Here is a 22951-nt window from a genome sequence, read left to right as displayed (position 1 = left end):
AGATTCAGTAGTTTTAAACCTACAGAAAAGTCTACAAGGGAACAACATTCTAAGTATCTATTACACCATCTCACAGCTCAACAGAATGTTTTTAACACAATAACAGTTGACCAACCTTTGAACTCTATTTAGTTTCAAGCAGATATTACCACAAAATTCTAACCTCAAGAAACTTCATTGCAATGTATTCTACAATAAATTAATCTCAAACAAATTATGTGTATCTGGCAACATCTCTGGAGAAAACAAAAACAGAATTCACGTTTCGTGTCCAATACGACTCTTCTTGAGAGCATATCGGACTTGAAACAACGTGGCAATCTCCCTCAGACTTCCACATTCGGCAGACTTACCGACGCTGTAATTCCCAAGCCCCTGCCTTGCCCAACCTTCCCCATTCAGCCTGGGTAAGATAGGAGCAGTGAAGCGCACCCCTGGTACCATCGTCGTGGAGTAACTAGGGTGCTGAGTTATTTGCCCTTTTATACGGCAGTAGCTGCCATAAAGGGGAGGTTTAAAGGGGCGATTTACAAGAAAATACAGTTTATATGTGGGTGGGAGTTGGAGGGAAAAAGAAGTGTCTATGTTCGGGAGGGAGGGGGTCGAATGGGTCATGTTTGTATGGGGTGTCCCATGTGAGGCTGGGTCTGGGTGTTTAAATAGTTAGTTAGAAGTGTATTTTTCCTTCGAACTCTTTCAAAGTAATTATCAGGGTAAAACTCACAGAACCATCCACAGTTAGCGATTTATTTACTTCTGTCGGATAATTCCCAGTGCAGTGCAATTGTCCAGAGGAAGTTAGCACTTCTGGGCAATTGCCGGGTAATTCCCAGTACATCATAGGGGTACCCACTAAATGCAACACTGGGGAACCTGGAAGGTGTGGGTAATAAATTCACTGTTTCTCTCACCACAGATGCTGCCATGCCAGGCTTGCTGAGTTTTTCAGCACTTGGCTTTTATTTGATTTCAAAAACATGCAATATTTCACTTTTATTTTATTACGATCCCAGACCAGACCCTCAAAATGGCTAGGATACTGGACCAAAACCCCAATATTTCAGTTTATTTGTAAGACTGTGCAGGAAGAATGATCGCTCTAGGAATGATTGCAGGAAGAAACTTGTTATTTTTAACACTAACTTTTATTATGAATAGAATATTAACTTTTTTTTTTAAACTGCACACACAGCTTACAATTACTTCTTAAACACTACTACTTGATTTCACATTAAAGAAACATACAGCTCTCAATCTATCATAGTGTGGGAGAATTGTGGACTCAATATCAGGCAGATCAGAAGTTAACTCCTCTTTCCAAAGTTTCTCCACAAAAGACTCTCGAAAACAGCTTTCTCCAAAATATCTGCTTCTCTAAAGCTTTTCAAAAAAATGTCTCTCGACATTCCTTTGCACGACTCAGCAATGACCTCATCTCCCCAAGGTGAAAAACAAATTCTCTCTGCAGTTTGCAAAGCATAACTCCCCATTAGCCTAGATTGAAAACACATTTGTTTGTCAGTTTCACCTTCTGGCCCTACAAAAAAAGTTTTTAAAAAGACCAGTGTAGTCAAACACACCAAACCCAATACTTAGAATCCAATATTCTTTAAATCTTCCAGTCGTCACGCCTTCCCCTCTTAAAACAATGAACCAGCAATGTAACAGGAGGCTTTATTTTTCTAAAACCCTTTTAACGTTAAACATTTCTTAAGATTACATATAACCTCTGTAGTAATCCACGGGAGGCAGGAGTTCCGTCACCACACCAATATTTATTTACAATAACGATATTACAGGAGCAGCTACAAACAGTGCTGCTAGCAGTCCAGTCAACTTAAGACTGGCTCACAGCCTACAATGAGCTATCATTGAGGGAGCTCATACTTCAATTGGCCAACCAATAAAGCCAATTGGAGTTCATTACACCCCTCCCCCCCAAGGTCCGAGGAATTCCTGCCAGCTGGCATTCCTCTGAGCTTCTTCCTGCTCCTCATGTCCGGGTCTGTCACCTCTGTGTTGTCCGCCGGGTCGTTCTCCGAAGTGGGCGGGGTGTACCTTATAGGTGCCCGTCTTTTCCTTGACGACCTCCTTGGAAGTTGTTCTTCCTCCTCCTCGGGAGAGGTGTCGCGGCGGCCTCGTCGAGTGTATCCATCTCCGACTGATGACTGGATGACGGGGTCTGGAGAAATTGCTCGGGGCTGGGGTGTGGGTATCCTTTCCGTCTGGGCTATCCCAGCTTGAGACGGTCCTGCTTCGCCTGCCTCCAGGTGTGGTTCCGCTGCCCTTATTTGGTCTAGGTGTTTCTTCAGCACCTTACCTCCTATTGAAACCTCATAGGATATGGGCCCTGTTTGGGACTCAACCGTGCCTTTGATCCACGTTGGTCCATTCCCACAATTCTTGACCCAAACCGGTGCCCCCACCTGGAAATGTCTCTGCTGCCGACTATTATCATGCCCCCTGCGTTGGGCCTCCTGTTGTTTCTCCACTTTCCCCGTTAAATTTGGGAAAAGGAGACTCAGCCTCGGTCGCAGCCGCCTTCCCATTAAGAGTTCAGCTGGCGGTATGCCCGTTGTGGAATGCGGTGTGGTCCGGTCCTGTAATCAAACAGCCAGAAGGAGAGCTTTGTGTCTATTGACGCTGCCGGCTGCTTCTTGAGTCCCGCTTTAAGTGTCTGGACCGCTCTCTCTGCCAGGCCGTTGGTCGCTGGATGGTAAGGGGCCGTTTTGATGTGACAGACTCAGTTTTCCTTCAGGAATTTTCCAAATTCCCCACTTGTGAATGCCGTTCCGTTGTCCGACATCAATACCTCCGGAAGTCCATGTGTTGCAAACGAGGCCCTGAGCTTTTTAATTGTCGATGCTGTGCTTGCCGTGTTTACCCGGTGGACGTCCAACCATTTGGAGTGGGCGTCCACTATCACCAAAAACATTGAGCCCATGAAAGGGTCGGCGTGGTCAGTATGCAGACGGGTCCACGGTCTGCCTGGCCATCCCACGGGTGCAATGGCGCCGCTGGTGGCACTCTTTGCCCCTGTTGGCACTCCTGGCACCGACGTACCAAGGCTGCTATGTCTGTGTCCAAACCTGGCCACCAAACGTAGCTTCGAGCTAGCATCTTCATTTTAGACACCCCTGGGTGTCCGTGATGTAACTCAGTTAAGATTGCCTGACGGCCCTGAGCTGGGACGATTACCCGGGCTCCCCATAATAGGATACAGTCTTCTACGGTTATTTGGTCTCTTCTGCTCCAGTATGGGTGCATCTGGGGCTCCACTGGTCTTTCCCGTTCCCCTGTTAGCAGTAAATGCTTCACCTTGGCTAAAACTGGGTCTTTTTGTGTCCACAACTGAATATGTTGTCCATCTACTGGTAGGGTGTCCAAAAAATTTAGAGTCATTACTGTCTCCTCTACTTTTGGTATTTGCGGCGGAGTGTCCGTGAGGGGAAGTCTGCTCAAAGCATCTGCATGTGCTACTCGCGTTCCCGGTCTGTGCTCCAGAACGTATCTATATGCCGCCAGTAGCAACGCCCAGCGTTGGATTCTAGCTGATGCAATCGGGGGTATTGACTTGTCTTCTTTTAATAACCCTAATAACGGCTTATTGTCCGTCACTATGGTGAATTTCCGCCCGTAGATATACTGGTGAATTTTTTTTACTGCGAATATCACCGCCAGTCCTTCCTTCTCGATTTTGCGTACTTCCTCTCAGCCATCGCCACGGTCCTCGAAGCACAGGCTATTGGCCGTTCTTCCCCATTCCTTCCTCTATGGGCTGAGACGGCTCCTACCCCATAGGGGGATGCATCACAAGTGACCACCAACTCCTTCCTTGGGTCATAATGCTCTAGGACATTTTCGGATGACAGCTGTTCCTTAATGTCCCTAAATGCTCGGTTTTGGCGGGTGGACCATTTCCATTCTTGCCCCTTTTTTAGTAGCTGGTGGAGGGGTTCTAGGATGGATGCCCTATTTTCAATAAATTTTCCATAATAGGTTACCAACCCTAAAAATGATCGTAACTCCTGGACCGTGGTGGGAGCTGGGGCTTCTTTTATTGCCCTTACTCTGTCTTCTAATGGATGTAAGCCTGACTCGTCTACTTTATATCCCCGGTACGTCACTTGTGGGGCCAGAAAACACATTTTTCCCTTTTTAGCCGTACGCCTGCCTTTGCGAAACGCCTGAGCACTTCCTCCAGGTTCCTTAAGTGTTCCCTGTTTGTCCTACCCGTGATTAAGACATAGTCCAAATAAATCGCCACCTGCGGTAGTCCCTGCAGAATATTTTCCATCGTATGCTGGAATATAGCGCAGGCTGATGACACTCCAAAAGGTAGCCTAGTATAACGAAAAAGGCCCTTCAGGGTGTTGATCGTAGCAAACTTCTGGGAGCCCTTGTCCAGTTTTAACTGCAGGTAGGCGTGGCTCATGTCTAGTTTCGTGAACAAAAGCCCACCTGCCAATTTGGCATATAGGTCGTCTATTTTCGGGATTGGGTATTTGTCCAGCATTGCGTATTTGTTTACTGTCTGTTTGAAATCTCCACAGAGACGTATCGAGCCGTCTGGTTTCAAAATTGTTACCACCGGCGCTGCCCATTCCGAAAACTGTACTGGTCTGATAATGCCGTCGCGCCGTAACCTTTCTATTTCGTCATCTACTTTCTTCCTTAATGCAAAAGGTACCGGCCTGGCCTTACAAAATTTCGGAAGAGCTTCTGGGTCCACGTGCAAAGTTGCTTTGGCGCCTATGATTTCCCCCAAACCTTCCTGGAAGACCTCCGGGTGTTTTTGGAGTACTCCACTCTGGAAAATTTTCATCCAATCTAATTTTAGGTCTTTCAGCCAGTTCCGTCCAATTAAGCTTGGTCCGGAGCCCTCTACTATCGTCAACGGTAATCTGAGCAATTGTTTCTCATATTCCACAGGTACATGAGTCGTGCCTAGAACTTCCAGGGGTTCCCCCGTGTAGGTTTTAAGTTTCGTCAATGTTTTTGTTAGGGTTAGTGGCTGGAGTCCATCTTTGATTTTTCTAAATGCTGCCACTCCCATTACTGATACGGCCGCACCCGTGTCTATTCCCATCATTGTCGGCCGCCCGTTCACCCGTGGGGTAATCCTAATGGGTTCTGCTTTCTTCGTTGTAATATTATATAATTGTTCACTTTCGGAGGAGGATGGGGCGTCTAGGTTGTGTACTTCCCTGCGTCCCCACCTGCTATTTCTCTTTTGCCATCTCCTTCTAGAGTTTCTGTCGTTGTTACCCCACTCTGTCTGGTGCCAGAAACGGTCCTTCTCTGTTGGGGGAGCCTCAGCCGGTACTTCCCTCTGTCTCCAGTTAGTCCTGGCAGACTTGGAGGCAGTTCTGGGGTTTTCCTTTTTCCCTATATTCCTCAGGTTTTTCCTGAGCGCGGCTATCTGGTAGCAGGACCCGTTGTGGTAGTCCCTCTCACAGGTATCTACCTCCATTGGCGTGTCCTGTAGTTCCTGCGCCCCACTTGCTGCCTTTTCTAGGGACAGTGCGAGCTGTAACGCCTGCCTGCAGTCTAGCTCAGTTTCCACCAACAGGCATTTCTGTATTGTGAGGTCGTTTACACCACACACTAACCGGTCCCGAAGCATTTCATTTAGCGTTGGGCCGAACTCACATTTTTCCGCCAGCCTTCTCAGGCGGGTCAAGAAATTTGTGACTGACTCCCTGTCTTCCCGCTTCGCTGTGTAGAATCTGTACCTACGCAAAATGAGGGGTGGTTTTGGGTCGTAGTGCTCTTTCACCAATTCCGTTACTTCTTGGAAAGTTTTCGTGTCCGGCGCATCGGGATAAGTCAGGCTGCGTATAATGGCGAAAGCGGAGGGTCCGCACGCCGACAGCAGGATAAGCCGTCTCCTATCGTCCGTCAGTATATCATTTGCCCAGAAGAAGTAACACATTCTCTCCACATACTGGGACCAGTCCTCAATAGCCGGGTCGAATGCCTCTAACCTCCCAAAAAACGGCATTTTTTAAATGGCAAGGCTTACCCTCCGAGTGTGGCAGCTGGTCTCCGCAGAATTCGTAGTTTACCTCGTCGCCACTGTAGTAATCCACGGGAGGCAGGAGTTCCGTCACCACACCAATATTTATTTACAATAACGATATTACAGGAGCAGCTACAAACAGTGCTGCTAGCAGTCCAGTCAACTTAAGACTGGCTCACAGCCTACAATGAGCTATCATTGAGGGAGCTCATACTTCAATTGGCCAACCAATAAAGCCAATTGGAGTTCATTACAACCTCTACTCTCTACAATATATAATTTTAATTTTTAAACAGGCAAACATCAACACGAATATATTCCATTTTAGTCTTCTCACACATCATAGTTGTGATAAAGCCTCAGCAAACACATTTTCTTTCGCACAGACTCTCGCATTTAAGTTCTGTCTGAATACTCCTGGCATTATCAAGCAGATAGGTCGTCTCTATGATAGCTTCCAGCAATTTTTCTAAAACTGTCTTGAAGACAGGTTCCCACATTTAGTACCAACTCTTCAGCCTCCGGTTCCAGTATTCCACCACTGAAGTTGTCACTATGAAACGGTCACAGAGTCACTCCTGACGCGATACAAGCATCATCACTTCCTGTGTCACAATCATGTTAGAAATTTGACAGCTCTTGGTGCTTCACAGTTCCTCCATTTTCTTTCATTGCAACCTGTTGTCTTGTGATAAATTCCCTCTCTTGTTGAAGTGGTTGTTGCTCCTCTTCTAGCTCATGCAGACAACTGTTGGTATGCTGGAGTTCCTGCGCCATTTGATGCTAGTTGAGGGGCTGTTTTAGCACAGTGGGCTAAACAGCTGGCTTGTAATGCAGAACAAGACCAGCAGCGCGGGTTCAATTCCCGTACCGGCCTCCCCGAACAGGCGCTGGAATGTGGCGACACATTCGTTTCACAGTAACTTCATTGAAGCCTACTTGTGACAATAGGCGATTATTATTATTGTTATGCTGAATCTCAGTTTTCTCTCAAATCTGCCTTCCCAAGCTAGCGTCGTCTCCTGTGCAACCATCTCATCTGCTTGAGGCTCCAATGCCACCTGCTCCCTAGCCTTCAATCTTCATTAACTCTGTCAAGGAGTTCTGCGGTGTTTACATAAACCAGCCACCTCCACTTGTATTTGTGTGAACTTCAGTGGATTGAGCCTGTATGGATCGTGTTCAATGGGAATATTCCTATATCTCATCATGCATAATTACTTTCTCACTTTTTCTGTTACTGCAACAACCTTTTAGGCTGTTTTGATTTTCCCCTGGAAGGTAACTCAATTTATCCCAATGTTTGAATACTTCCTCTAGATTCATCTTTTCTCCCTGAGTTACAACGACTAACACTTCCTCCTTCTTTCTTTCTCTATCAAAATGCCTTTTCAGCATATTAACATGACACACTCTAGTTTTAATTTTGTCTCGTGTTCTCTTCAAATAACTCACCTCACTCAATTTCCTTTCAAATTGATAAGTGTTACAGACTTAAGAAATAGGGCTTGGTTATTTTTTTAAACCAACTTTATTAAAACGACCCGGGTTCAATCCCGGCTCCGGGTTACTGTCCGTGTGGAGTTTGCACATTCTCCGTGTCTGCGTGTGTTTCACCTCCACAACCCAAAGATGGTTTCCTCCCACAGTCCAAAGATGTGCGGGTTAGGTGGATTGGCCATGCTAAATTGCCCGTAGTGTCCTAAAAAGTAAGGTTAAGGGGGTGGTTGTTGGGTTACGGGTATAGGATTGACACGTGGGTTTGAGTGGGGTGATCATTGCTCGGCACAACATCGAGGGCTGAAGGGCCTGTTCTGTGCTGTACTGTTCTATGCGCAGGTTAGGTGGATTGGCCACGCTCTTGAACATCTGCGCCACATATGTGCCGGCATCTGTTCCCTCGCTGCCTTCCGGCAGGCCCATGATCCTCAAGTTCTGCTGCGCGATCTAGTCTCCAGATCCTCCGCATTCTCCTGCAGCTGCCTTTGTTGATCTCTCATCAATCCCTACCCACACTCATTGAGGCAAGCTGCTCCTGGTGCTCCCCCAATGCCTCATCCACCTTCTGGATTGTCTGGCCCTGGGCCTCTAACCTCATCTCCATGCAGTCGATCCCTACCTTTATCGGATCCACCACCCTGGCCAGGTCCTCCAAGTTCTCCTTCCTCTGCTTTCCAAATTTCACATGGAAGAAGCTTACTAGCTGATCCGTCGACCACCGGGCAGGCAGGCTCAGAACCTGACCCTCTTCCCGTGTCGCAGGCGTCACACCAGTTTTCAATAATTGTTCCATCCTTTTCCAACCACTTCTGGTCCACAAATCCATATACCGGTGGGATATTATCTTCCACTCCTCCTGCACCTTTTACAATCACTCAGCTCTGCCGTTAGCTGGGGAAAAGGTCCAACCAAAGGAGCCACCAAATGTGCGACTGTTCACACTATGGCTGCCACCAGAAGTCACATGTAATACTTCTGAATGAAATTACCTCTTGACATTGAGTGGACTCATCCATTATGGTCAACAGATACGGGTTCGCACTTTTAGTTTTAGGCAGGGGTCCCATGCAATCAATTAGGACCCTGGTAAAAGGTTCCTTAAAATGTTGGAATAGGCATTAAAGGTGCTGGTTTGCTTACTACCGGAGGTTTCCCTATTACCTGATGTGTGACATGTATGGCAAAATGCAACTATATCCTTAATATATTTTTGTACTTTTGCTCGAGTTTTCCTTACTCCTAAATAACCCCTACTGGAACCTCATGCTTTCTTTCCTTATCACTTTCATCCTTTGCTAATCTTTCCATTTCTAAAGCCCTTTTTCCTTTTCTTTCATAATATATTTTATTCCAAATGTCAAATTCGGCATACAAAGGCAAAATAAATAAATAGTTCACCCCCTCATTGACAAATCAAATTACTCCATGCTTTCATGTGCAAGAAGAACATGAACCCCAATAGATAAAATACAAACAGTGACAAGAACTAGAAGCATGAATATGCAAAATTCAAAAATCTCCAAAAAACATCCCATAACCACAATCAAATTTCTCCTCGTCCACTCCTCCTCACAAAGTCATTCGCATCCCCGATGAATTAAAGTAATGGTCCTTGTTTTTAAACGTGACCCACAGTTGAGCTGGGCACACCATTTTGAATTGCACCTCTTTTTTATAAAGCGCCCTCTTGGTCTTGCAGAACCCAGCTCCTTGCTTTGCCAGTTCCACCACGACGTCCTAGCAAATTCTAAAACGGTGCCCTTCCCAATAGCTTTCCTTCGTAGCCTCCACCCATTTCAAGTTCCACTCTTTTATCGAGAAATCTATGAAGGTGGACTATAACTGCTCGTGGTGGATCCCCGGATTTCGGTTTCAGTCGTAGTGACCAGTCCACCTTGGAAGGGTTAACAAAGACCCCTTCCCCCACCAATTTCCGGAGCATCTTTGCCACACATTCCGTGGCTTTCGAGCCTTTGATGCCCTCCAGTAGCCCGACAATCTGCAGATATCGGCACCTAGACCTGTTCTCTTGGTCTTCAACCATGGCTCTTAAAACCTTTTGGGTCTTTGGCTTCAACAAAACCTCAGCCTCCAAAGAGGCAATCTGGTCGCTATGATCCGGGACCACCTCTTCCATCTCACGGATCTTCTTGCCTTGTACCTCCATCTCCTGCTCAACCCTCTCCAAGGTTAACCGAAGGGGGAAGTTACCACTTCCTCCATTGCCCTAGAAACATCTCCCGCCATCAACTGCCTTTGCTTATGGAACTCTCCCACAAGGAATTACATAAATTTTTCTGTTGGCTAGGGGAAGTTTTCGACAATCCAGAGGGCTCCGCCATGTTTTCCCCCCTCACCACGAGGTACTGCCGAATCAGGTGTGGAGCTTTTACGTGTTTTCTGTGTGATTTTACCCCCTACAAGAATCCCATATTGGAGACCGGGAGGCACAAATTCGCTTCCTTTTTTAAAAAACCATAAGTGTGTCGCTGAACAGGAATCGCCTAATATTCGACTGCTCACCGCATCGCCTCAACTTAAGTCTTCCTCTTTTTCCTTTTCTTCCGCCAATGCCAATCTCTCCTTTTCCTTTGCTTCTATTTCCAATGTCTTCACTTCTATTTGTAATTGAATTCTCGCTAATTCTAATCATTCAGGCTGTATCTGGCAAATTTAAATATTGAGCTATGGATTGTATTATCTCTACCTTCCTCACCCCTTTAGATAGCATTAACTGAAGCTTCTCTGCCAAACCAAAAAGTTTTGCTCTAGTCTCCCTTTATAAACCATCCCATATAATCACTTCCACACCCAGAAGTTTTTGCATATGAAAGAGCGATCTCCAGTCACTCATTTAACTTTCAAATACTGAAAGAATGCAATCATTCCACATCCACTCACTGTCTTTAAGTTTAATAACCTCAAGCCGAACAAGGAATCCCAAAGGAGCCCCCAATTTTATTACAATCCCAGACCAGACCCCGACAGTAGCTAGGGTACTGGAACAAAACCCCAATATTTTAGTTTATTTGTAAGACTGTGTGGAAGGAACGATTCCTTCCCACTTGAAATGAAAATCGCTTATTGTCACGAGTAGGCTTCAATGAAGTTACTGTGAAAAGCCCCTAGTTGCCTGTCCGGGGAGGCTGGTACGGGAATCGAACCGTGCTGCTGGCCTGCTTGGTCTGCTTTAAAAGCCAGCGATTTAGCCTTGTGAGCTAAACCAGCCACTTCCGATGGTGACCATGTTCTGATCGGCCGCACACAGGAATGATTTGGTTTGGTCCCTTTTTTGCCAGTTTTGCTTTGATGGGGACATTGTCATCGTCCACCCCATTATCAGTAGAGTAACTAATGGGGCTGATCAAAGGGGTACTAAGAAAGCATCGGTGAGAAATACAGGAAGATTGGTCAAAGGCGATCGAGGGAACAGTTGCCCCTCTTCAGATGTCATGGAGTGGATGGAAAAGCACCTGTATTCGCATGAGGCTATGATTCGAGATGTGGAATGGGCAATCTCTGACCACAGTGATCAAATTGTGGGGTCACACTTCGGTGCCTGTTCGGGTACACGGAGGGAGAATTCAGAATGTCCAATTCACCTAACAAGCACGTCTTTCGGGATTTGTGGGAGGAAACCGGAGCACCTGGAGGAAATCCACACAGACACCTGGAGAACGTGCAGACTCCACACAGACAGAGATCCAAGCCGGGTCCCTGATGCTGTAAAGCAACAGTGCTAACCACTGTGTGACGTGCCGCCCATTGGAGCTGAACTGGCCAAGCAAAGAGCTGGCTTCAATTGGGCCATTTTTTGAAATAAGATTCGATTTGGCGTGCTGTATCTGGCCAAACGCTGGGTGACATTTAAGGGGAAGGAACATTATTTCACTAGCCTGAAGAGGCACACAGTTTTATTAAAGAGCATGGATTAGAGGAGCGTTGATTGGAGAATGGGGGTTATTGATGCAATCCAGTCAGGAAGGGCATTGGGCCTGGGTGGTTTCCTGGTTGATTTTTATAAATGGTTTGCGACAGACCTGGCCAACATATCCTGGGGATGTTCTCGGACTCTTTAACGCGGTGGGAGTCACCGGCCACGTTGGCTGAGGTGTCTATTTCATTAGTTCACAAGACAGAAAAAGATCGCATGGTGTGAGAGTTATCACAGTCCATCTCCTTATTAAATATGGATGTGAAAGTTCTGGCTAAGATTGTAGCACGACGGCTTGAGGTGTGCTGGCGGGGGATCAGGCAGGTTTCATGAATGGGCGGCAGCTGTCTAGCAATATCAGAAGTCTATTAAATGTTGTCATGGCACTGTCTAACAGGAGGGTGCAGAGGTTGTGGGGGCTCTAAATGCAGAGAAGGGTTTCAATAGGGTAGAGTGGAGGTATTTGCTGGAGGTGTTGGATAGGTTTGGATTTGGGCCACATTTATCTCATGGATGGACTTGTTGCATGTGGCCTCCACAGCTAGGTGTTTGGACATATTTGGTTCGCTCTGAGTATTTCTGGGCATGAGGCAGGGCCGCCCGTTAACCTCACTTCTGTTCACATTAGCAATAGAGCCTCTGGCTATTGCTCTCTGGGCTACTGTGGAGTGGTCAGGTATTGTGGTGGTGGTGGTGGTGGTGGGGGGGGGGGGGGGGGGGGGATGTAGAATTTTGCTTTATACTGATGACTTGTTATTCAATATATCTCATCCACTGGGGTGTATGGATAAGATTTTGAGGATATTGGATAATTGGTATGTTCTCAGGCTACAATTTGAATATGGCCAAAAGTGAACTATTTCCGGTTAATGCCCTGGGGAAAAGGGAAGATTTGAGTGTCCTTCCATTCAAGCAGGCCAGAAGTAGATTCAGGTACTTAGGTATTCAGGTGGCTCATGAATGGGCCACGACGTATAAATGGAATCTGGTGGACGGGTGAAAGAGGATCTAAAAAGATGGTAAAAGTAAATTACTCCGGGTGCTGGAATCTGAAAAAAACCCAGAAAATGCTGGACAATCACAGCAGGTCTGACAGCATCTGTGGAGAGAGAAGGGAGCTAACATTTGAGTCTGGATGACTCTTTGTCAGAGCTTTCACAAAGAGCCACCCAGATGCAAAACCTTAGCTCCCTTCTTTCTTCACAGATACTGCCGCACCTAAAAAGATGGGATGCCCATTTTTCATTATCTGGGCGGGTGCAGATGGTCAAGATGAAGTCCTACCAAGGCTTTTGTTCATATTTCAGTCTCTCCCGATATTCCTGTTTTTCTGTGATATGGATAGAATCATGGAAGTCTTGTGAACTCAGCATCAGGCTGATCAAAATTCACTCCTCTCTCCAAGGTTTCTCCACAAAAACGCTCTCCACAGCTTTCTCCAAAATATTTGCTTCTCTAAAGCTTTTCAAATAAATGTCTCTTGGCATTCCTTTGCTCGACCTTATCTTCCCCAAGCCAAAAAACAAATTCGCTCTGCAGGCTGCAAAGCACCAACTCCCCAGGGACTTTCCCACTACCTTAAACTGAAAAACGCATGTCTTTGTCAATTTAACCTTTTGACTGCTAAAAGCACCCAGGCACTGCAAAACAAAATGTGTAAAAAAAAATGACCACTGCAGTCACACTCTAACCCCAGGCTTTTAACCCTTAAATTGCCCAATACTTAGAACGCAATATTCTTTCAATCTCCCGTTGTCACTGAAACTATAATAGGAGTTGTAGATTGAGCAATACTTCATTCCTGAGTTTATATTTGAACTATTTTGAAAGCAATAGCTGTGCAATAATATTGTAGACTGTTGGAGTGTCAAAAATGCTATTGCCTCTACCAACTTGTGTACACAATTTGTTGTTTCAAACTGGGGGCAGTTTTAATTCAAATTCAGAATAGGAAAGCACACATTCGGCAAGAGACAACCTCTTCCTTCACAATTGATGATGAAATACTTGTGATTCTAGTTATGAGATATGCCATTCGACAACCCAACATTCAGTTGAAAATTATAAATTATGTTCTAACACAATACAAACCACTAAATGTAACTGTTCATTTGATGAACACGCTTCAAATTATTTTCCTAACATAATTAGGAAATTATTATTTCTAAATTGACATTTCAAGCTTAGTGTTAGAAATCTTTTTTCAATTTGAACATTTACAAAGTGCCTCAGGAGGCGAATGTATTTCAAGGATAACCTGAAGAATGTAACATTCTTCCAGAAACATTGCAACAATTAACCAGAGACTGCATAGGTTGAACAGCTTTGAAAATAGCAGAGTGACAACTGCAGAAGGAATTCCTTGTTTCAGAAAAGTCAACCAGCAATGATTAGAATGTGGACAATACTGGGCTTGTTATGTGCATCACTGACTATGAACTGTTGCATCATAGTCAGTTCAAGGTGGCCTGCACTGTTTTTTGTTGGCTAGGGATTTGTATGAAGTAGTATCATTATGTTTAAAAGTCTCAAGTCTTTGTATTGGCATTTTCAACTTTAACAGTATAACAGTTTGACATGTAAGGCACATGGTATTTACAAAGTAGCAGCTCAAGTGTGTCTGATATTTACAAGCCAGTTTGTAGCTTATGGAGAACAGTTTTTACATGCTTCCTGTTGGAGGCAAGTTCCGTTTGGTTCCTCCGCCGCCGCCGCCCCCCACTGTTTTGAAAAAAGTTTTGTTGTTTGGTTTGGGGGGGGGGGGGAGCTGCGTAGCCCTTCCTCATCTCCTCTTGCTCCCCGGTGCTTAGTTTTGTGCAGTCTTTCTCCCCCCCCCGCCCCGTCTCTTAAAAGTGTCCGCCCTCGTCTTTCTCTCTCTCTCCGCGGCCCCCCCACCTTCATTGTTTGACCCGTGGATGGTGTACTTGACCGTCGGCAGGTGGAGAAATTCCGCCAGGTCTGCCAGCCAGTCTGGAGCTTTGGGTGGTGCGGCTAATCGCCAGCCTAGCAGGGTTCTCCGGCGTGCGATTATTGATGTAAAAGCTAGGGCGTCCGCCCTCTTCCCCATATGAAGGACTGGCGGGTCCAATACCCCGAAGAGTGCCACTGACGGGCAGGGCTCCACCCTCACCTCACAACCTTGGACATCGCCTCGAAGAAGGCTGTCCATAACCCGACAAGTCTGGGGCATGCCCAGACCATGTGGGCATGTTTGGCCGGACCTCCCTGGCACCATTCACATTTGTCCTTCACCTCCGGGAAGAACCTGCTCTTTTGGGTTCTAGTCAGGTGGGCTCTGTGCACCACTTTAAGCTGCATAAGGCTAGGCCTAGCACAGGAGGTGGTAGAGTTGGCCCTGCTCAGTACTTCGCTCCAGAGTCCCCAACCCACTTCCGTCCCCAATTCACGGTCCCATTTCCATCTAGTTTCGTCCAGTGGTAGTCTTGCCCTGTCTCGTAACCATCCGTATCTGCTCTCACAGTTCTCTTCCCCCCCTCCTTATTGTCCGTGTTGATTAGCTCCTCTAGGAGAGTGTCTCTCGGCGTCCTTGGGTACCTTATTGTCTCCTTAAGGAGTAAGTGTTTAATTTGGAGTATGTCCCGCAGGTGTGGGGCCAGGGCAGGTGCGAATTTCTTATATAAGTCCGCTGAGAACCCGTCAGGTTCCAGCAACTTCTTTGCCTGCATGGAGCTGATACTCTCCATGATCACTCCAGTCCTAAAGGTGCTTCCAGCTCCCTCCGCCTATCAGCTCCTGGCCTGTCGGTAGGTCCATTTGATTCCACGTCTTCAACGTGGCTACCACCACTGGGCTGGATGTGTGCTTTGATGGAAGAGGATGGGAGCGCTGGTGTGGCGAGTGCTTGGAGGATTGTTCCCTTGCAGGACTCCTCCAGCCTCACTCATTCTGTGGTTGGCTCTCGTGTCTATCTCCTCACCCTCTTGGCTGTGGCAGCCCAGTGGTAGGACTGTAGGTTCGGTAAGGCTAGACCGCCCATGTTTTTCCTCCTTTGCAGCGTTGACTGAGGGATCCTCTGGTTCTTCCCCCCCCCCCCCCCCCCCAAACAAACACCATAATCATTTTGTCTACTTTGTGGAAATACACCTTGGGGATGAAGATCAGTATGCATTTCAACAGGAATGCTCGCCTTGGGGACGTTGTATAAGAGTTTCACCCATGAGGTGAATCCTGTCCCTAACCCAAACCACTCCAGCACCTCAATGAGGTACTTCCATTCGACTCGGTCCAGGGAGATAATCACCTCTGGTGTTCACTCCCTGAAAGGGATTATTATTACATTCAGCAGCGACCGAATGATCGCAGTTAGCTGCCTACCCTTGACGAGGTCAGTTTGGTTCTCTGGACGTAGTTCTTCAGTCTCTTGGCCAGGACCTTTGTGAGTATCTTCACGTCTACATTCAGCAGTGAAATGGGTCGATATGATCCACATTATCTCAAGTCCTTGTCTATCTTGGGTATCAGCAATATCGTGGCCTGTGTTAGAGTAGGAAGCAGAGTGCCCCTCACAGCAAGTATGTTCTGCAGGTGTGGGGCCAGGGCAAGTGCGAATTTCTTATACAAGTCCGCTGAGAACCCGTCAGGTCCCAGCACCTTCTTTGCCTGCATGGAGCTGATACTCTCCATGATCAGTCCAGTCAGAAAGGTGCTTCCAGCTCCCTCCGCCTATTGGCCCCACAACTGGCATGTCCAGTCTATTGAGGAATCTTTTCATCTTGGCATCCCCGTTGGGAAGGTTTGGGGGTGTATAGCCCTCGGTAGAATGTCTCAAACGTTCGGTTGATCTCTTTTTGCTCGATTACCGGCCTGCCTCTGCTATCTCCCTCGTGGCTGCCTGCTTTCTCAGCTGGTGAGCCAGTAGACGGCCAGCCTTTTCCTTGTGCTCATAGAAAGTCCCCCGTTGGTGCACTGCTTTCCTGGTGGATTGCAGATTAAAGTCCATTAGTCGTGTTTCCTCTCTGCCAAGAGCTCCATAGTCGAGGCCTTTTCTGATGAACCCCCAGGATGCAATCGATCAGTTTTGCTTGGCCACTCTGTCTTCCCTATCTCTTAATGCTTGTAGGCTACAATCTCTCCCCTAATCACCGCCTTAAGTGCCGCCCAGAACGTGGAAGGCGAGACTTCCCCATTCCGGTTGTTTACAACATACCCGCCTGTGGGTTGTGATATTTTCTGGCAGAAGACCTTGTTGGTCCATGTCTAACCTCCATGTGGGGCGCTGGACACGGCTCGTCTCCAACCTCGCACCCATATAATGTGGAGCGGAGATAACTATCACTGAGTATTCCGCTCTTACTATTCCTGGAAGTACTACTTTCCCCACTGCAACAAAATGTATGCTCGAATATGCCTTGTGGACCTGCGAAAAGAACAAGAATGTAGGAACCTCGACATGTCCACCCCCCCCCGCTATCTGCTCCATGAATGTTGCCAGATCCCTGGCCATGACCATTTTTTTTCCCAATCTGGGGTTCGATTGGTCTGGCAATGGGTCTTGTACACAGTTGAAGTCGCCCCCTATGATCAGTCAATGCATGTCAATGTTGGGGATTTCTGTCATGGTATTTTTTATAAAGCCTGTGGCGTCCCATTTGGGCACGCAAATATTAACCAGGTCTACCGATGCCCAGTCTAGGACACCGCTGACCATTATGTACCACCCCCCCGGTCCATAACTGTCCTCGTCGCCGTGAACCTCGTTCTGTTACTAATCAATATGGCTACTCCCCTAGCCCTCGTCCCGTAACACGAGTGATACGTCTGTCCCTCCCAGCCCTTTCTTATTCGCAGTTGGTCCTTCTCCCTCAAGTGTGTTTCCTGTAGGAAGACCGTCAGTTTTCAGGCTTCTCAGATGGTCAAAGACACTGGATCTTTCACCGGGCTATTAAGTCCCCTCGTATTCCAGGTGATAATCCTGGTGGGGGCTTTTGGCCCCACACTCCTGCGGGATCAACCATACCTGGTGGACGCACCCCTGCATTCCGGGGTTTCTCTGTTAGGGGGCCGTCCAAAATGGATATGGTCACCTTTCTCATCATGAGGCCGGGCCCCTGCACTCTGGGGTTTCCCTTTGCCCAGGGGGGCACCCACCATGTCCACCAACTATGTTTATACATGGCTGCGCCCCTGCATTCCAGGGTTCCCTTTGTTCAGGGACCCCCCCAAAGTGCTGCTTACAATGCCATCTTGTTCCTCACCCGGCGAGGCCTGTAGGATACCCAGCTCATTTTTCCTTCTCAGTTCATTTTATGTCCCCTTCCCCATCTCCCCCCCGTTCCCATCCCTCTGTGTCCCTCCTTCCCGCCTCCCCCATGCACGACCAGGTGCTCCCTCCCTGCTGGGAGGTGCGCTGCGGTTCCCCTTACTTTCCACCTTCGCAGACTAGCTAGTTCTGCTCGTGTGGTGGCCCTCCTCCCTGAGCTGGTCTAGCCCCTTCCTTATGCCCGCTGACTGTCCGTTCTCCATGTCTAAACCCTCACCTGTCTTCCCCCAATACCTGCTCCTTTCTAAGGTCCAGTCTTCCCTTTAGAATCGGAACGAGGCAGCACAGTCTAGCGCAAACATGCTCACTGTCCAATGATTCTTTTGCTCTTTCAGAGTTTCTCTGTACAACTCTCATTGTTGCCATGCCTGTCCCTTGTCCAGGCGCTTGATTCTAACAAACATTTTCACTTACTCTGGGGAGTTGAAGTAATGCTCATTCTTTTGGTATGTGACCCAGAGCCTGACCGGAACACCATCAAAACATGCTCTGTTCTTGTACAGGGTCGATTTCAGTTGATTAAACACGGCCCTGCATTTTGCTAGTTGTGCCCCATTGAGCTGGTAAATTCTGATTCTATGTTCTTCCCAGGTACTTGCTTTTGTTTGCCATGCCCACCACAGGATCCTTGCACGGTCCTGGCAGCGGTGGAGCTTTGCGATAACCGCCCTCGGCTGCTCCCCGCCCTTGGGTTTCGGTCTATGCGACTTATGTGCTCTTGTCGAGCTCTGGGGGTTTGGGGAAGCTGTCTCTCAACTAAGTTGCCCAGCATTTGGGCAACGTAGTCCATCGAGTCTTTGCCCTCAATGCCTTCGGGTAGACCCATGATGCTTATGTTTTCTCGTTGGGAACTGTTCTCCTGGTCCTCGACTTTCCCCGAGGTTCCCCATGACCGCCACCAACCTTTTTACCTCTGCCTCCAGGGCGCCGATTCTGTTGCTCTGGTCCATCGGGGGCTTTTCCAGGTTGAGAATCGTCCTCTCCGAGGTTGCCACTTTTCCCCCAGCCCACTGATTGCCTTCTGCACGGTGGCCATCGCCTCCGCCACCAGCATTTTGACCCATACCTGGATTTCTAGTCTGAGCGCCTCCTTCATGGCGGTCAGCTCCTTCATAAGGTAGCTCTTCCATCTGTCTCCAGGTGGTGGGGAGGCTGATGCTCCAGTCGTTGGCCGCCCTGTCTTCTGGGGCCCCTTCACCTCGTGGGGCTGCCGTCTCGTCTGTCAGCTGATCCTGGCTCTTTCTAACACTTCTGCCATCTCTTCGGTCCCTCAAGCTCCTGTTCGCTGCCATCTCTCCTTGGCTACCCTCCTTAAACTGTTGAGGGATTTTCCCCTTGAAATTTGGGCAAAATTCAACTAAAAAGGGTCTTTCTTTTTTATAATAATCTATATTGTCACAAATAGGCCTACATTAACAATGCAATGAAGTTACTGTGAAAAGCCCCTAGTCGCCACATTCCAGCGCCTGTTTGGGTACACCGAGGGAGAATTCAGAATGTCCAAATGACCTCACAGCACGTCTTTCGGGACTTGTGGGAGGACCCAGAGGAAACCCACACAGACACAGGGAGAACATGCAGTCTCCTCACAGACAGTGACCCAGTCCCGGTTCAGAGTGCTACCTAATATGCTTCCTCTCAGCACATCATCGTGAACAGAAGTCTAAAAGTTACTGAGAAATCCGCACAAGTGCAATTTCCATTGAACAGATACGAGTTATACATTGTAACCAACACCATTTACCCAATTCCAGGTAGCTTATCAAAAAATAAGCTTCTGACCCTGTTGAAGTTGCACAAATAAAACTACCATAGGTATCGGCTTCAATCGCTCACGTATCTAGGCCTAAAATATCAGTCAGGATATGACTTAGAAATTATTTGATTGAGGAGCCATATCATAGTGATAGAACTATCAATTCAATTCCCATAAGCAGCTAGGGCTGGCTGGTCAATCATCAGTAGCACTCTGGAGTTTTAGAGACAGGCTCAGGCATCAGATTACCAAATCCACAACAAAGAAAGAACTTGGACTTATACAGCAACTTTCACACCCTCCAATGTCTCACCAGCAAGAGAAGTATTTTTGAAATATTTTGATTTGATTTATTGTCACATGTATTAGTATACAGTGAAAAGTATTGCTTCTTGCATGCTATACAGACAACGCATACTGTACATGCAGAAGGAAAGAGAGACTGCAGAATATAATGTTAGTCATAGCTAGGGTGCAGAGAAAAGATCAACTTAATACGAGATAGGTTCATTCAAAAGTCTGATGGCATAGAGAAGAAGCTGTTCTCGAGTCGTTTGGTACGTAACCTCAAACTTTTGTACCTTTTTCCTGACGGAAGAAGGTGGAAGAGAGTACGACTGGGGTGCGTGGGGTCCTTAATTATGCTAGTTGCCTTTCCGGGGCAGCGGGAATTGTAGACCGAGTCAATGGATGGGAGGCTGGTTTGCGTGATGGATTGGGCTACATTGACAACTTTTTGTAGTTTCCGGCAGTCTTGGGCAGAGCAGGATCCATACCAAGCTGAATGCTTTCTATGGTGCATCTGTAAATGTTGGTGAGAGTTGTAGCTGACATACCAAATTTCCTTAGTCTTGTAAGAAAGTAGGGTCATTGTGACAATAAACAAATCCAATCCAATCCAATCCATTGGTGGTCTTTCTTAACAATAGTATCAGCATGGGGGGGGGGGGGGGGGGGGGGGGGAAAGAGAGGACAGGACAGGTTACATAGAACATAGCACATACAGTGCAGAAGGAGGCCATTCGGCCCATTGAGTCTGCACCGACCCTCTTAAGCCCTCACTTCCACCATATCCCCGCAACCCAAGTCACTAAGGGCAATTTATCATGGCCAATCCACCTAACCTGCACATCTTTGGACTGTGGGAGGAAACCGGAGCACCCGGAGGAAACCCATGCATTCACGGGGAGAACGTGCAGACTCCGCACAGATAGTGATGCAGCGGGAATCGAACCTGGGACCTGGCGCTGTGAAGCCACAGTGCTGTCCACTTGTGCTACCATGCCGGCATGGGGGGGGGACCAGGACAGGTTGTTGGTGATCTGGACACCTAGAAACTTGAAACTCGCAACCCTTTCTACTTCCTTCCCATTGATGTAGACAGGGGCATGTTCTCCACTACGTTTCCTGAAGTAAACGACAATCTCTTCATTATAGTCATTGTTGTGATGTGGCAAATGTAACAGCTAAGTTACGTAGTCACATGATCTTCTAGATAAATCTGCTTCCATAACATAAACTGGGGTGTAATGTTAACCAAGGTACTGGGAGAAAAGCCCTTCTCTTCTTCAGGTAATGTCATGAAAACTTTTATGTTCACTTAAATGGACAGATGCTGCCTCATTTGAAAACAGGTGCCTCAGTATAGCACTCCCTTCAGCACTGTACTGATGTGTCAACCTAGATTATGTTCTCAGTTCTTGAATCTGCAACTTTCCATGAGCTAAGACGGACACCATAAGGATTGAATTGATTCTAATCCTCCTTAAGCATAATATGCTGGGGCACAGATGCTGAAAGGCATTGCTCAAGACTTATTAATAGTGAATATGGTTCAGTCAGTCTCCCTTTTACCTTGGGAGTTAAAATGTTGCAGGTTTAAGTCGCACTCCAAAACTTGAATATATAGTCTAATATCTCAATGCAACATTGGAGGGAGTGTTGTGTTGTCAGAGGCCCATCTTTCAAATGAGACCTTAAACCAAATTCAGGTGAATGCAAAATAGATTAGTGAGTTCTGTTGGTATGGTACCAACATTCATTTCTCATCCAACGTTGCCAAGAAAGATTAACTGGTCATTCATCTAATTTCTGTATGCAAGTTCACCATTACGTCTGTCTCAAAAATTACAAGATACTTAAAAAATAAGGTTAATTGATTGTGAAGCATTCTGGATGTCCTGATGAAAAATACAATATAAAAATAAGTCTTTCAAGTGTTTCGATTCAAAAAGGACAGCATTAACACATTGCTGAAATGCATACAACAAAGTTTCATATGTTACAATACAATTTCAGACTGATTTCTTATCTTGCCAGAAGATGACTAGTGTACATTATGACAGTCACAGCCATCAATGTAAGATTGAGCATTCTAATAGTAGCAAATTCAGGATTCCAAAAACATTGCACGTAGTGCAGAACTAAAATTAGCTCATCAGTTTGAGAACAGCACAAGTATAAGTCAAAGGGGAGATTTAAGAAGTCCAATGGAAAGATGAAATATCGCTACATACACATGCTCCGTGCAAAGCTTTTTACAAAGCAGCTGTAACAGAACAACTTGTACAGCACAAAATAAATCAATCCTATCTAATGGAGCATCAAGGACAGCTCTGCTTTCACTTATTTGGTCAACTTAATTTGAAAACAATTTTAAACTCCCATGATTGCCCCACTCCACTTGCGCTGCCTTTATAAGATTTTCCAATTCTCCAAAATTCAGAATTATTGATGGTAGCAGTTCTGGCAGATAATAACACCCAGCAAAGAGCATATGCTAAAGCTACAACATCACACAGTGAACGAAGGCAGTAATGGACACAAGTTTTACCCAGTTCAAGAACCGTCTACTACTGTGAGGATCAGAGTGAGCACCATACACTCACCTGGACTGACAGCAGTCTTCACCTCACCTTTGGGATAGAAATCTGCAATCACACACCATAATATTAATGTTTAACGGGAAAGACAATATTGTACCATTTCTATGGTTATTTTTGCAAATAAGATTACATCTCAAAGATAAGTTACATTCTTTTAGTTGATGATATCTTTTGTTCATAGAAGTGAGCACGGCAAAATTAGTTTATTGCTGATTCCTAATTGTCCCAGAGAGGCCAGTGGTGAGCTACCTTCCTGAACACTTGGTGATGGAGATTTCAGCAATTGTAAAGCCAATGATGTCAAAAGGAAATCTTTATATTCTCTCTTAGTGAAGATGATTATTGTCTACACATGTGTGGTATTAATGGTACTCCCACTTAATAGCGCAAGTCTGAATGCCATCCAGGTCTTGATGCATGCAGGCAAACATTGCTTCAGTCTCTGAAGAATAAAAGCAAAATGTTGCAAATGCTGGAAATCTGAAATATAAGTTTTACATTAATAGGCATTCTGAAGAAAGATCAGCAACCTGAAATGTTAAATCTGTTTCTCCACAGATGCATCCAGACACAC

At 46.5% G+C, this 22951-nt stretch overlaps 1 protein-coding gene across 3 annotated transcripts in view; it reads right to left on the bottom strand.

Moving 5' to 3' along the window:
* The window catches only part of LOC119974622 (E3 ubiquitin-protein ligase rififylin-like), a 116453-nt gene that overhangs the window by 88155 nt on the left and 5347 nt on the right, over window positions 1-22951 (bottom strand). The window contains exon 2 of one of the 3 annotated variants that reach the window (XM_038813658.1): window positions 22381-22422. The exons of 1 other annotated variant lie outside the window; for it this stretch is intronic. The gene's annotated coding sequence lies outside the window, so the exon portion shown is untranslated. The remainder of the gene's footprint in view (window positions 1-22380; window positions 22423-22951) is intronic. One more of the 3 variants, XM_038813661.1, reaches the window with a different exon arrangement.

The sequence above is a fragment of the Scyliorhinus canicula genome, chromosome 12, assembly GCF_902713615.1.
Source record: "Scyliorhinus canicula chromosome 12, sScyCan1.1, whole genome shotgun sequence".
In the NCBI taxonomy this organism is placed as follows: domain Eukaryota; kingdom Metazoa; phylum Chordata; class Chondrichthyes; order Carcharhiniformes; family Scyliorhinidae; genus Scyliorhinus; species Scyliorhinus canicula.
Note: the sequence above shows the minus strand (reverse complement) of the source record. Positions and strands in the feature narration are given on the sequence as shown.